The sequence below is a fragment of the Chlamydotis macqueenii genome, chromosome 2 (assembly GCF_036417535.1).
Source record: "Chlamydotis macqueenii isolate bChlMac1 chromosome 2, bChlMac1.mat, whole genome shotgun sequence".
Classification (NCBI taxonomy): Eukaryota; Metazoa; Chordata; class Aves; order Otidiformes; family Otididae; genus Chlamydotis; species Chlamydotis macqueenii.
Genome location: NC_141557.1, coordinates 72,466,700 through 72,480,467, shown reverse-complemented (window position 1 = coordinate 72,480,467; position 13,768 = coordinate 72,466,700). Strand labels below are relative to the sequence as shown.

Sequence of the window (13,768 nt, the reverse complement as noted above, 5' to 3'; positions counted from 1 at the left end):
GTTTGAAATACTGTTCTGCAAGATTTATGAGAGTTCATCTGTTTGGAGTCTTGAAGTAAGTACCTCCATGTTCCAGATATTCTGTGATTAGCTTTTAAAGGTATATTTCATAACCTAGGAACAGTTTTGCCCAAGATGCAATTGGGTTTGAGGGTTTTCTCCTGGCACTATACATTCTTTATTTCCTTATTTATTTTTATGCAGGTGATTTGCATGATTGTTTAACTTTTGCCTTTTTTGGAAATGATTCCTGATGAAGTATGTATGCTGTATCTAAAATGGAAAAAAAAGACATAAACAGAGCAAATTATCAGCATAATTTTAAATTCTTTTAAAATTTTGTTGTGTATGATTTCAAAATTGGATTTACTTTCAAGACAATGTTCAAGGCCTTCATTCAGTGTTCTTATTTTTTTGAATATTAGCATAATCTTTTCATTGTTTTCGTATTTATTTTGGCTGTAAACATAGCTTTTTTGGCAACTTTTTTTTTTTTACTTTTGTTATACTAATTACTTTCAGGTTGAGGAACTGTATAGTGCATTACACCAGCTTGTCCCTTGGGAACATAGTGTTCTAAAATGGACAGGTCTGGTATTGCACATGTAAAATGATCAGATATTGAAGAGATATTTAACTGTAAGCTCTATATAGGTTTGTTTAGAAAAGCTACTTGCTTTTTTTGTTGACACACTAGCTGTGTCAAATTTTATGGAAGAAAGTTGTTCTAAACAGAGAGATGTTGCTTGAAGAAGGTTAGCTTTTTCTTTTTGTGTTTTCCCTTCTATACCTGTCCCTCGTTGAACAGATTGTGGTTCTTATTCCCCTACCCTTCCCCTCTCAATATATCACATTCTAATGCTGCCATTTTTTTCACTTTTTTTTTTTTTTTGTGGTCGGTTATATTATCAATCTAATATTCATTCTACAAACGGAAGTTCTACTGAATAGGTGAAGACTTAAAATAAGCGTGTGGAAACACTATGCTTATTCTCGTTTCTTTTATCAGAGTCCTTGTGTTTATTTTTGAATGATTTTTTTATGAATACCATTTAAATAACATTGCAGGTTCCACCAAATCTGATTTCCTCACCTAATACTAGTTCATTCGACCCCAGTGTTCCCTGTCTGCTCTCGTTCCAGACAGAGGCTGCTGTGTCTGTGTGGAACTTGATCTTTCAGCATGCTGCAAGTTGCAATTCTACAAATGGAAAAATAAATTCTACAAAGAGAAAAATAAGAACAATTATTATGTTTTAATTTTGATTCTCTCGGTATGCCATGCATGTGGCATGAACTGAAGATTGTTTTGTCATATGTGACCTTGAGCTATAATAACACTTTATTCTTCATTAATAATAAATATTTCGTTCTTTCATGTTATTGTTTTCTTTTTTCCTTAAGTTGTATACCTTCTTCCACCCAGTCAATTTGTATATCTTGGCTCAAAATGCAAGATGAGGGGACATTGCCTTTTTTATGTAAAGATTGGATTGGGAAGTACTTATGTGTGCCATAGTTTGGAATGTGTGTCCTGAGTGCTCTCTACTCTTTCACTGAAGCTTGCTTTGGAGAGAAAGTGTGATTTTCAAGTATCTGGTGCTACAAAAGGGTTCTCTGACAGAATTAAAATACGTGGCTTTCTCAAGGCCTTTCAGACAAAGGTTTTGTTTTGTTCTCTGTGCTGTGCTTTATCTAGAGTAAGTATATCAACATTAGCAAGTCTTATGAGGAGATGTTACCTTGTAAGATTAAAGATAATAAAGCACGAAGCTGCCTGAGAGCCCATTGTCCTGAGGTGCTGTAAGCCATGGACCCAAATATATCATTTTTTTTAGCATTGATGACAAATAAAAAGTTAGTGATACCAGTTTCTTTCTTTCTACTACAATACTCTCAAACTGTTTGGTTTTTTTTGTTGTTTTTTTTTTTTTTTTTAATCCTGTAGTAGCAGGACTGGATGGAGACACAATTTAAACCTGTATTTTAAGTCATACTTCCCTTGCTTTGCTTGCTATAGAATATCTTGAAACTAGTTCTTCTTTAGCAAGTTATAGGAGATGTCAACACTTCTTGAATACCTTACTAAACGTAATGGTGTACAGGCATAATCAAATACAGTGCTACAAGGTGGGTGTACCTGAATACATACAAAGTGGCATTAACTAAATCAATCCTACCTGTAAACTGTAACAGAACCAGAGCACAGTTGTATCAGGAAATTAGAACAGGATTAAGCAAATCCATTTTAAGATTTGACTTGTATTTATTTAAGTAGGCAGAACTTTAAATTGAGGGATTTCATTAAAAATTTCTAATGAGTATTTCTCAGTAGCATTATCTATAATTCAGTATCACTTGTTGCAGCTAAAGTATTTTTAAGGAAAAAAAATACACTTTTCTACCCTTAGGCTTTAAACATAGTCAATACATTTCTTTAGCTACAGTTACAGGAAATGTTTCATAATATAAGTAGAATATTTGCAAATTGGGTTTTCTGTCTTTTGGTAACCTGTATACATTCATAACTGTAGAATATACAGAGCAAAATTTTTAAGCTTGTTAATGGAGGTTGGCTAGACAGTTAATTCTTGTAAGCCTTCTTGAGTACACTTGTTTTTAAAAGAACAAAGTCAGTCTTTCATCTTGCAGCCCAGCAATGTGCTGGAAGACTGATGAGGCAGCACAGGGGCTTGGTAAAGTCATGTGAGATTTTGAAGAAATATGTTATCCATCCACCTATGGTAAACTTCAGTGCTGCAATCAAGGAAATAACACCAGAGTAGTTAAAAAAAAATTATCTCTCTCTCTCTCTCTCTCGTAAATAAGTTTGCTAAAAAGACCGAAGTAAAGGAAACCAAACTGAAAATATTTAGCAGTGCAGTCTTACTTCCCTTTTGTTTTACCTTTTGAAATTTGTATTGCTGTGAGACCAGCCGTATTGAGACAGATACCGTGATTGTGTGAGACTTGCTGGCAGAGCTGTCTGTATTGTTTGCAAATCCTGCTGTTTGTGCGCATCCGGCATTTTGTGTGGGTTAAATGGATTGGAATGAACTGTGTCATTTAGATACTTATGTGGTGAGTTGGTTTTTTTCCTTTTACAACATGCCAGTCAATACCACACTCTGTGTAGGCTAGCTGCTTTTTCCTATGCTTTTGTTGTGTTTTTTTTTTTTTTTTTTTTCCCCTGCTTTATTAGTATCTGCAACCTATGTGATTTGAGCTTGAATGTAAATGATGATACAGAGTTTCTAAACAGATTTTGTTTGCTGTAACATGGTATGTATTTGCAATTCCAGCCTAAGACTTTGGGTTAATAGTTCTTGTGAGATGAAGGGTTCTTCTGGTTCTAAACTCCATTAACAGTAAGAGAACATAACAGCCTAAATCACTAGCATGTAAATGGAAGAATAAAAAAAAAAAAAAAAATCTGGTCATTGGTTTCTATTTCACTCTGTCAACAGAAAAGAGTTTCAGCAATAAGAAATCATAGCAAAGCAATAAAAGCTTTTGCATTATGTAAAGAAAAAGTGTTGGAATAAATAGAATTTACTTCTTAGTACAACCCATTGGTCCCGTTTCCATGTTTCAGAGATAATGGGCCCTTGTTAAGGAGAGTGAGCCGACAGCAGTGTTTAAAAGCAGAAGGCAGCCCCCCAAGTGTTTTTCAAGAGCAATATTAGCATTATTTTATGGTGCGGCACAGCCATCCGAGGCCTCTGAGTAGCTACAGCAAAGGTGACCTGAGGTGTGGTGATAAAGGCTGTAGTAACACCATTCCCTTTCCATTGTTTTTAATGTGATTCTCTAACATGGAGTAGAAAGAGGTGCTAAGAGTAAACCTCTCTGGTTATACCTCAAAAAGGTTTTCAACTTGAATTTGATGGATTTCATCAAAGAAAACGGCTTTTCCAACAAGAAATGCTTGCAATCAGTCTTGGAGTAGGAAGGATGTAAGGTGGCCGACTAAGCAGCATTGCATACACAAGTTTTGTTGAAACTGTGTCTAAACAGCATTTTTCATTGATGCTTGTGTCCTTCTGTTGATAGAATGTGAAGTTTTAAGCGTAGATGCCTTTTCTCCTGTCAAAAGCTGACAACTTCGATTTTCATTTAACTGACTTGATTCTTGAACAGAAAATATAATTTTTTACTATTTAGTTTCATATATAATGCTCATGAGATTTCAGACATTGTGATGGCTAATAGCAGTAATGCATATTTTGGATTCTTAAATAAAGATTTTGTAGCAACTCCTGTCCAGCTCTGTTTTAAACAAATTAGAGCCTTTAGGCTGATCTCAGTGGACATCTGCTGAAACACTGACTACAAAGAGACAGAACTAAGCATCTATGCAGTATTGGGAGCTGAGTTTTGAGGTGCTGAAATTAAAATTCTCATTTTTAATACATTTTTATATTAAAAAATAGTAGTAAAAATAGAATGTCAAAAAGCATTGTTAACAAGAATTGAATGAAAGACTATTCAGATGCATTTCACAAATGTAATATCCAGTTTACTGAAGTTGTCGGACAACTGTGACATTGCACTTCAAATGTAATTAAAGATAGATACTTTTTGATCTGAACATTCATTCTTTATTTCTTTGACATCAGGTGACTTCAAATTATCTATCTGTTAATCTTAAGAAGCCTTTTAAATTTAGTGCTCTATTTCCAGTACATTGGACTGACATTTTCCGTACTCAGACGTGGCAATATATTGTTGTAGAGCTGACATATAAATAAATTTACAATGAGAGTAAACCCGTATGTGAAAGAAATAGTTGAAAACTTTTAAAGCTATTGATGTAACAATAATAGTAGTCTGTTTTCCTTCAAAACCTGGAGTAGCCTCTAATATAGCTTTATGGAAAAGATTACTTAATTATATCTAATGTAGTCAACTGTTAAATAATTAATTTAAAATTCAGATCTGAGGGGAGATACAAAGTCTATAGACTCATATGGAGTCCTCTTCATTTTCACACTGTTGGAGTGCTTATGATAAAGAAGAAAGAGGATCGAGTAGCAGCTAGCTATCTGGAACTGATCCACAGCTCATTGAATTAAATGGGAATTCTTTTCATTAACTTTTATAATCCTTGGATTGAACCTGTATGTGTGTGATTCAATTAGTAGCAAGCTTGGGAGATGCTGGTATGTTGGCTTTTCTAGTGTCTTACCCACTGAGATGGTAATTACATAAACCAATGTATTTGTATATCTATGATACAGGAAGTGCAGAAGTACCCACAGTTGGCTTTCCTAGTGCTGGACCTTCATTTAAAAGCAAGATGTTTCACTGCTAAGCCTCTTTTTCTCTCTTAGTAGTTACGACATCATATCCAATCAACTTATATTCCACATAAAACAGACCTATTTCGGTGTAATTGAAAATACTTTTTTGCTGAAAAAGGGAGCAGATTGTAGCTTTATTGTATGTCTACTTTTTAACCACATGAAAAATACCCTTGAGTTATATTTAGCATTAAAGGTTAAAATACAAACTTTTGATAGGTTGTCTTCACCTGAGAGCAAAAAGGAGGCTCTCTAATGTCAAATGTGTAGTTGTCCAATGAAGTACATTTTCATCATAGATCATGTTGAAGGTATCTCTAGTAGTGCTGTCATTTTAGTTTTGTTGGGTTTTTTTTCGAAATTTTGTAAAGCAGTGTAAGTTCATGTTGAGAGGTACCTTTAAATTTTATGTGAGTTTGAGGGGCAACCAGAGGAAACCTCTCCGTATAAAGACAACTTTGCAGCAGGTTTGTAGGCAAAGCCGTTGACAGTCATGGTTCAGAATGGCCAAATAATTCATCTGAACATTTGAAACGTTTTTATCCTCAGGCAGATTTCTATCACATTAATCTGTGCTGTGTTGTACTTTATTAGGTGCCCAATGCCTTAGCTGTGGCAGGTCATGAAGTTAAGATATTAAGATGTCTGGGGCAAGTGAGGAGGGGTGGTGGAAGGTGACTGTGGGTATTGACGCTGAACACAGTGATTCCATGTAGATGTGTCCTGTGTTTGCTTTGCAAATATTGGCAGACCCTGTTGTGAGTCTGAATGATTTGCTGTCTAAGAGTTTATGAAAGCTACCAGACTTCTTATGTATTACTAGCATAAATGGGAATAGTAGGTATAAATACCAAGATAGAAAGTGGGTTGTTAGCTTATAAGCCTTTCTCAATTTAGCAGGCTTGTAACCAGCCATAAATCTGTCACTTGAGTTTGCTTATACTTTTGATAGCTTGCACCCAGTTTTCAGCACAATAAATAGGGATTCTCTAAGGTTTCAGTTGCATACCTGTCAGTGAAAGCAAACCTAAAAAAAAATTAGATCTGTGTCAGTCAAAAAATACTGAAAGGAGCCTTATTTTTTTTTTCGCGGGAGCATTTAAGAGTTACCAAAGCAACATTTAAATATTATAGCAACAAGATGCTGAGCTTTCAGCTGGTATTTTCTCTGCAGTTTTACAAGGAAAAGTTTCTGTAGCGACTGCAACATAGCACAGAATATGTGCTACTTTTGAGGCAGATGTTACCTTGTTAAATAAGCATGACATATGTTCAGACCATGCTGATGTGTGATTGTGTATCATCTACAATGATTTTGAGGAACATGTGTTCCAGGAATATCTCTGTATGCTTTAGGGAGTGATCCAGACCTCAGAAAAGGAATGGAGTAGGTGATCTAAGTTGTTATTTTTTTGTCTCTAGCTACTGATTGATAAGCTCATATTGCTACTTCTGTGTTTATATTTGAGAAGGGACCTAGGTAAGCAAATTATTTTTCTTGCTTGCCTTTGTTTCTCAGAAACTTAGATTTTTAAAAGAACTGTATTTTTAAGGTACACATCTGAGAATCAAGAGAATGAAAATGTATACACCGTCTACTGTTTTGGTGTCAAATGGGAATAAAAACAGAAAAATATTGTTAATATATTATTTCATGTATTGTGAAGCAAGATATCATATCTTGCTTGTTTCATGTCTTGAAACAGCATAGGTTCAGAGTATTATTGTACAGGTCTGGAAAACTTCTCTTCCTCTGTCACAAACATGCTGCTTGATTGCCACAAGATTTTCAAGGATATAATTAGAGAATAGTTGTTTGACCTCTACTGATTAGGAGTTAGGATTTAGTTTCTTGTGTTTGGATATGTCAGTTCATCAACTTCTCTGGCTCTGATGTAGCTTATTGTTTCTGTGTGTAGTCTGCTGTTTCAAAAAAGTATCATAATTGCTGTCACACTTTACACCTTTTAAAAAGTAGACCTTTAAAAAGCAGTGACTCGCATTCTTCTGCCCAGAATAACCTACAGAGAAACGTGCCGTTTGTGTTGCAGAGCTCCTCTGTGCACCTATGGTTTGACCCTACAAAGTCCCTCCAGTAATCTCTGTCCATCTACAGTGAAATGCAATGTCAGCTTGTTTCACATTTGTGGATGTTAATCAATCTGTTCACACTTCACGTGTTGCAGCCCAGTGAAAGCAGTGAGTATCTTGGATGAATGATATGAAAGTGAAATGGATGTATGTAAGTGTAATCTGTCCCCACAGTGGCAGATTGCCTGTGTATTCTTTAGCAAGGGCCTTTACCAGTGAGAGCAGACTAGAGTTGTATCATTTTTGAGAACCAGTGTGCTGCTGTCACTTAATCTGTTGCTGGGTGCTATGTTTTGCCGTTGCTTTTTGAAGACACTCTTGGAGTGAGTTTAATATTATTCTTAAAAATTCCAGTTTTAAGCATAGATTCCTAAGGAAATGATGGCTGTGAGATGGTATTTGTACCTCAGCTGTCAGCCCTCCTTTTTCCACTTCTCTTCAGTCAGATTTCATAAGGGGTGTCCAGATCACCAGAGACAGCAAGTTGCAGGTGATGTGTGATAATAAAGGGTTTAATAAAGGAGATAGACCCTATTAATGTCTCAGCTAAGCAGAAGTAGCAGGATGAATTTGTCCCTTACCACTGAATCTGGAAACAAGCTTTGCCTCCAGACATAAAGGAAATAAACTTTTGTTGGTTCTACTGCTTGCAAAAAAACCTTACTCTAAATTGCTTTCCCTGAGGATGAATTGTGTTCCATTGGCTGACACATCTTACAGAAGTGGGAAAGAGTGCTCTCTGAAATATTTTAAAAGAACTGAGAATGGATACTTTATGAAAAAGTGCATGTGTTGTCTTTCAGACTATTTTAGAAGAATAGTGTGTCTACAGGAGAAGGCTTGAGACAGAAGATTCTATTTTTCACAGTTCTGGAGATCATTAGCAAATGTTGGAATTTCATAGGAATGGTAATCAACGGTAAATGTAAGCTGTTGTATTGCTGCAGAGGGAGAAGGCTGCTTGGATAATAAACTTTACAGTAACACGTCTACTTCTTTTAAAGCTGTCAGTGTGTTGCCATCATCTTGAAAAGTACACAGTAGCTTGTCATAAACAGATCAGCTTTCCTCCTAAAATGAACATCTCCTTTGGTGATGTATGAGATCTTAAATGAATTATTTTAAAATGAAAGCTGTTCTCATTTTGAGGTTTTAACCCCCCTTGCCACAAATAACTTCTGAAGTAGAAATATTCTAGATGTTTGGAATATAAATCCAAAATGTAAAAAAAACCAAAACAATTTCCAAACAGAAGTCCAAGAAATCAATTAATCTTTGATTAAAAAAAAAAAATCTTGTTGTTTGTTTCACTGTAGAAATTGCCGTGTATTCTTCCAGTGTATTTTGTTTTTTCTCAGTGCTATGGATAAACAGCTATGCAAGAGAATTATGTTGTCTTCACCTTACACTGTTGCAAAGTCCATCAATATATTGTGTTGGTAGCTAGATACAGAAAGAAAAAGTAGGGCATTTGTAGTACACCATGCACTTCAGGTCAGAGGTAGACAGTAACCAGAGTTTCTAAGACCTGAGAAATGGATGTATAAAAGTGAGATTTCTCTTTGTGTGACTTGTCAAGTACTTGTGCACCTTTGAATCTTTCATAAGTTTTGCACGTATAGTCTCTGCCCATGCTCCCTTTTAGAAAATACGAGCTCAACTACAGGTTTGGTTTTGTGTGTTAGCAAGCACACATTTTGTGGGTTTCTCTGTGTAAGAAACTCATGGAGGAGAGCATAAAATTCAAATTATCTATAATTAGGTTGCCCAGAGAGGTTGTGGAAACTCTATAGTTGGAGATGTTCAAACCCAACTAGACAATTTCCTGAGTGACCTGCTTTGAACAGGATGTTGGACTAGACCACCTCCAGTGGTCAATTTGAACCTGAATTACTCTATGAATCTGTAATCCTGTGAATTACAGAAGTAAGGTTTGCATTCACGTCTAAAGGAGGCTGGTCTTGGAGTTACTGTTATCTTTAGCAAGTGTTAAGTCCTATCATTACTAAGTCTGACTCTGTGACTGTTCATCTCTTGCTGTCATTAGGCTTTGCTTTCCTTGTGAGCAGTTTTGCTCCTCAGGAGACTCTAACTGTCATGAGAAGTTAGAAATTGGGAGATAGACCCTCACCTTAACTGAAGCATTAATTCTATGGAGGATTTCTATCAGAGATTTTAAACAAGAATGTGCATACTGTGAGCAACCAGAATACGGAGGAGAATTCCAGTTGCTAAACCATTGGGCTTTGTGTATCTGGATCATATTATCCTGGAGCTCAAACGTCTTTCTGGAGTGCACTAAGTTGGAATGACTGAACCTAAAGAGAGGGCTCATGTATCCTGAGAGCAAGGTTCAACAAAAACCGTTTTCCCTATCCTGCTTGTTTGCTTAGCCAGCCAGTTTTGGTAGGATGTTTAAAACTCCATTTCTCTAATCTTCCACTTGTACCACAAAGCAGTAGCTTTCTCAGTACTCATCACCGGTGAGACGTAGCCACAGTAAACAGCAGTAGTTAATTGCCCATTTTGAGAATTGCAGGTATCCATTTTTCCCATACCAGGGAAAATTAATGCAATTCCAAAATATGGTGGAGAAATGCAACTCTCACTGTATTTTCTGTATCCCGCTCCCATTGCTTCTATTGAAGTTTTGGTTTTTTTTTGAGCAGTGGCAGTATCCCAAAGTATGCTTGAACAATTAGTACAGTGGGCCGTCTGATGCTGAGTTGATTGCCTGAGCACCGTAGAAGATGGAAAAATCATCTATGCAACTTGAAGTGGTTTGACAAAGGAGGATGTGTTTTTCCAGTCCCTGTTCCCCATACACAGACATGCAGAAACACACCCCTGCCCACTCCCCACCCCCCCCCCCCCAAACCTGCAACCAAGCAGCCTGCCTATTGGAGATCATGCCTCAGGTGTGCATGGTCAAGCCAGAATCTGGACTTAAGTGACCTTATTCTGTTACTGGAAATATTGGAAGTAATTTTATTTATAAAAATGGTGCTTTCAAATTGTTTTGCTTTCCATTGCTTGAAATATGAGATGTTGTATAAAAAATAAGACAACAAGCTAATAGTATTTTGAGAGGCTCTCTTTCAAGATGCTGGTCTGCCAAGCGTAGATTAGGTAATATATTTACATCGTGAAATGGTGCCTTATTATACTTCACTCTTAAAATGTAATGTCATGCGGTACCTAAGACTTGCAGCTGTCAAACTGTATCTATTCAGAGCATCACTGATGATGTTTTATAAAGATCTCATCACCAGGTGTGACTACAAAATTCTTATAAAACCATGGTGATATTTACTGATGATTGCTGGTAGTGCTTCCCTTCCGATGGCCTGGCCAGCACCTTTTGATATTTATCACCTGCAGCTTGCATTTCGAGGTAGACTCTACCTTTTACCCTCATAGGAAGCTACAGCATAAACAGAGAGAGATGTGAAGCATCCATAGAAAGCTGTTTATGTTAATTCTTGAGAGTTCTCTGATACTGAACTAAAAATTCTAGATACAAATAAAACACACCCTGGGGAATGACTGTACACCAGACACTGACTGCTACATAATGCAAGTGATCTTTGCATCTTCTAGTCATCATCATCGTCATCTCTTCTTATATAAGGTAATAAATAATATAAATAATTTTCAAAAGCTGATTATTTATTGTTCAAGGGTAAAGGCTCTGAGTTGACCATTGCAGCTAAGACAGCCCTCTGCCATTGCTTATGAGCAACAGAACGTCTTACAAGTGGCATGAAAAACTGAAAACCTCCCTTGGTTCTCTAGATGCTATAGAAAAATATATTGTTAGGTTCACTTCATGCCTTTACTGTCTTTTTGATTGTTGAAAGAAAAAAATGTGCTATTTGTTTTCTCAGTGAAATGCTGAGTGCTCCAAGATGAGACTAACTCAACAGAGGAATGCAAAACTTTTACTACAATGAGCAACTTTACCCAGATGACTTATTTGCTGAAAATAATTAAGGGTGTCTGGGTAGTTGAAAACTTTCATCTACTGTGCACCAGAAGGAGCATCTGGTTTGTTTTGCTCATTTGTTTGCTTTGCTCATAGAAGTTTCCTCATTTTCCAAGCCAGCCAGGAAAACCATAGAATTATTCAAACAAAACTCCCTCTAGCACACTATGATAAGGCCAAATAATTAGATTCATGCCCTTAGAATAGATACACAGAATAACTTAAAAACAAAATCAAACACCCTGATTCAGCTGACACAAGTTATTTTCTGGTAGAGGACAACAAGAGCTCACTTGTCTGATAAGCTGGCTGTGCTTTGCCAGCACTAGGACTGTTGTCCTAGAAAGGCTCTGATGTTCTTCCTGAGGTAGAGTGGGAGCTGAAATAACTTGGTGCCAGCATCAGCAAAGAGTTCATGCATTTAATTTGTCCTTCCAATGTGTATAAAATAATTCCATTTCAGATGTCCACTCTCTTAGGAATGCGTCTTTTTAAGTGGGTAAACATTGTACTTTTAAAGCCATTTTCCACAAAATATCTGTGTTTTGTGTAGAAATAAACCAAATTAGCTTATTAAAAAAAACCCTCAGTGGTACATGACAAAACTGAAGTTCTATACTTGTTGTGTCATTAATTTCCCATGATTGTTCTGTTTATATGAAAGTAAAACTTTTTTTTTCAAGCTATTGGCCCTTCAGGCTCTGATTCAGATATTTAAATTGGAATAGATCCTTTTGCTGGTTGTGCTTCTATGAATGGTGGTTTCCAAAAGTATAATTGTTACGAGTGGGCTAGTTACCAAGTTCTTTACTTTCAGGTAGGCTGGCACTGACTGTTACTAAGTCTGGTAACCTGGACAGACAGGAAAGGAAAAAAACCGGCTTTTGCATTATGATGAATATATATGGAATAATTCCGGATACGTTCAAGAAAAAGATCTATTCAACAAAGCTGTAACAATTTACAGTCACTAGGTAGATGAAAAATTTCATCTTTAAGAGAAATCATAAAGAGATTCAAAACCTGAACCTGTTTCCATTGAGACAAATAGAAATGTTTCTTCCTGGGAAGGTTTTTGAGCTCAGATTCTAGAATGCTGAAATATTTTCAGGTCTGTGTAGAGTAATTCTTACTAGCCAGCTGTATTTAATGAAATGTGAGTCCAAGTCAGATCAGAAAAGTAAAATGCAATGTAAAATTAAGACCTGAAGAACTGAGTCAAATTTTGTTGCTGTCATGCACATCTGCTTTTTAAAGAAAATGCTGAAACTTTGTTGTGGTTTTTTTTGGAGCAAGTTTTTAGCAAAGTGAAATGTTTTTGAAGGTTAAAGTTTAGGAATATATCTGCTTAGGTGGTTACAGTTTCTTCTTAAATAAATTAAGTGTTATGCACACTAGAGGTAGGATACCCTGCTCTGGGATGAATCGTGTCCCCGCAAGACCATTATAAAAGGATATGAAATGGTCTCAGTGGGCTGTATAACTATAGGTCAGTGATACCCCTTATGGGCATGCTTTTTTCCTTCTCGTAATGAGAACAATTTAATGCTTGATAAAATAATGAATTCAGTTGTATCTTTAAATAATTTTTGGTTTGTACTTTTCTCAGGCATATGAAGAGAAGCTTTCAACAGTGGGTGCAACGTGATGTCCACGGCTTCTTAAAAATGGTTTGGCTGTGGGCACTAGCTGCCTCTGTTCATTCTTGTAGCATGGGCAAAGTCTGTCTGCCACAGCAATGTACCTTACTGATACCATATTGAAACACAAGTGTTTTAAAAATAAGATTCAGTAAACTGAAGGAGGCAATAGAAGGAATATTTTGCTACTAACATTAGAAGATTAACATCATAGAAATGTTAAATTTTCTCCTGATGCATCTTTACAGTGGTTAAAAATTAAGGATGTCTGTTTCTCATGCAGGTTTTCAGTGACGCAGGCTTTGCTCCAACTGTTTTATAAAAATATTTATTTAAAAAAAACCAAACAGCTATTTTTATTGGACTACGAAGGGGATGCCGTGTGAATCATGCTCTAGTTAAAAACCTGTGACTTGACCTGAGAGTTTATTTGCTTTGGTGGAAGGCTCTGTTCATTCGGATTTAAACAGAGTTTTCTGTTTGGCATTGTATCTGAGAGTTCCCACTCTTAACTCACGTTATTTCAAAAAGTGCGGGCCAGTTCATGGGTGAAATGAATTATGTCAGTTCCTTTTTGCTGCTTGGCTGTGGGTTGATGCTAATAGAGGAAATGGAATACGAAAGAGTGGAAATAATGGCTACAGTGTTATCTTTTGTGCTTCAGCTGGAAGGGGTTTGTAACAGGTACTTGGTAAAGGTTCTTGAGGCTTTAGGGACCTAGTGTCTCACTTCAGTCCCAGGAACAGTTG

General features: G+C 36.3%; 1 protein-coding gene across 8 annotated transcripts in view; it reads left to right on the top strand.

The window, feature by feature from the left end:
• Positions 1–13,768, top strand: part of FARS2 (phenylalanyl-tRNA synthetase 2, mitochondrial) — a 252,522-nt gene that overhangs the window by 6,951 nt on the left and 231,803 nt on the right. The window lies entirely within an intron of this gene.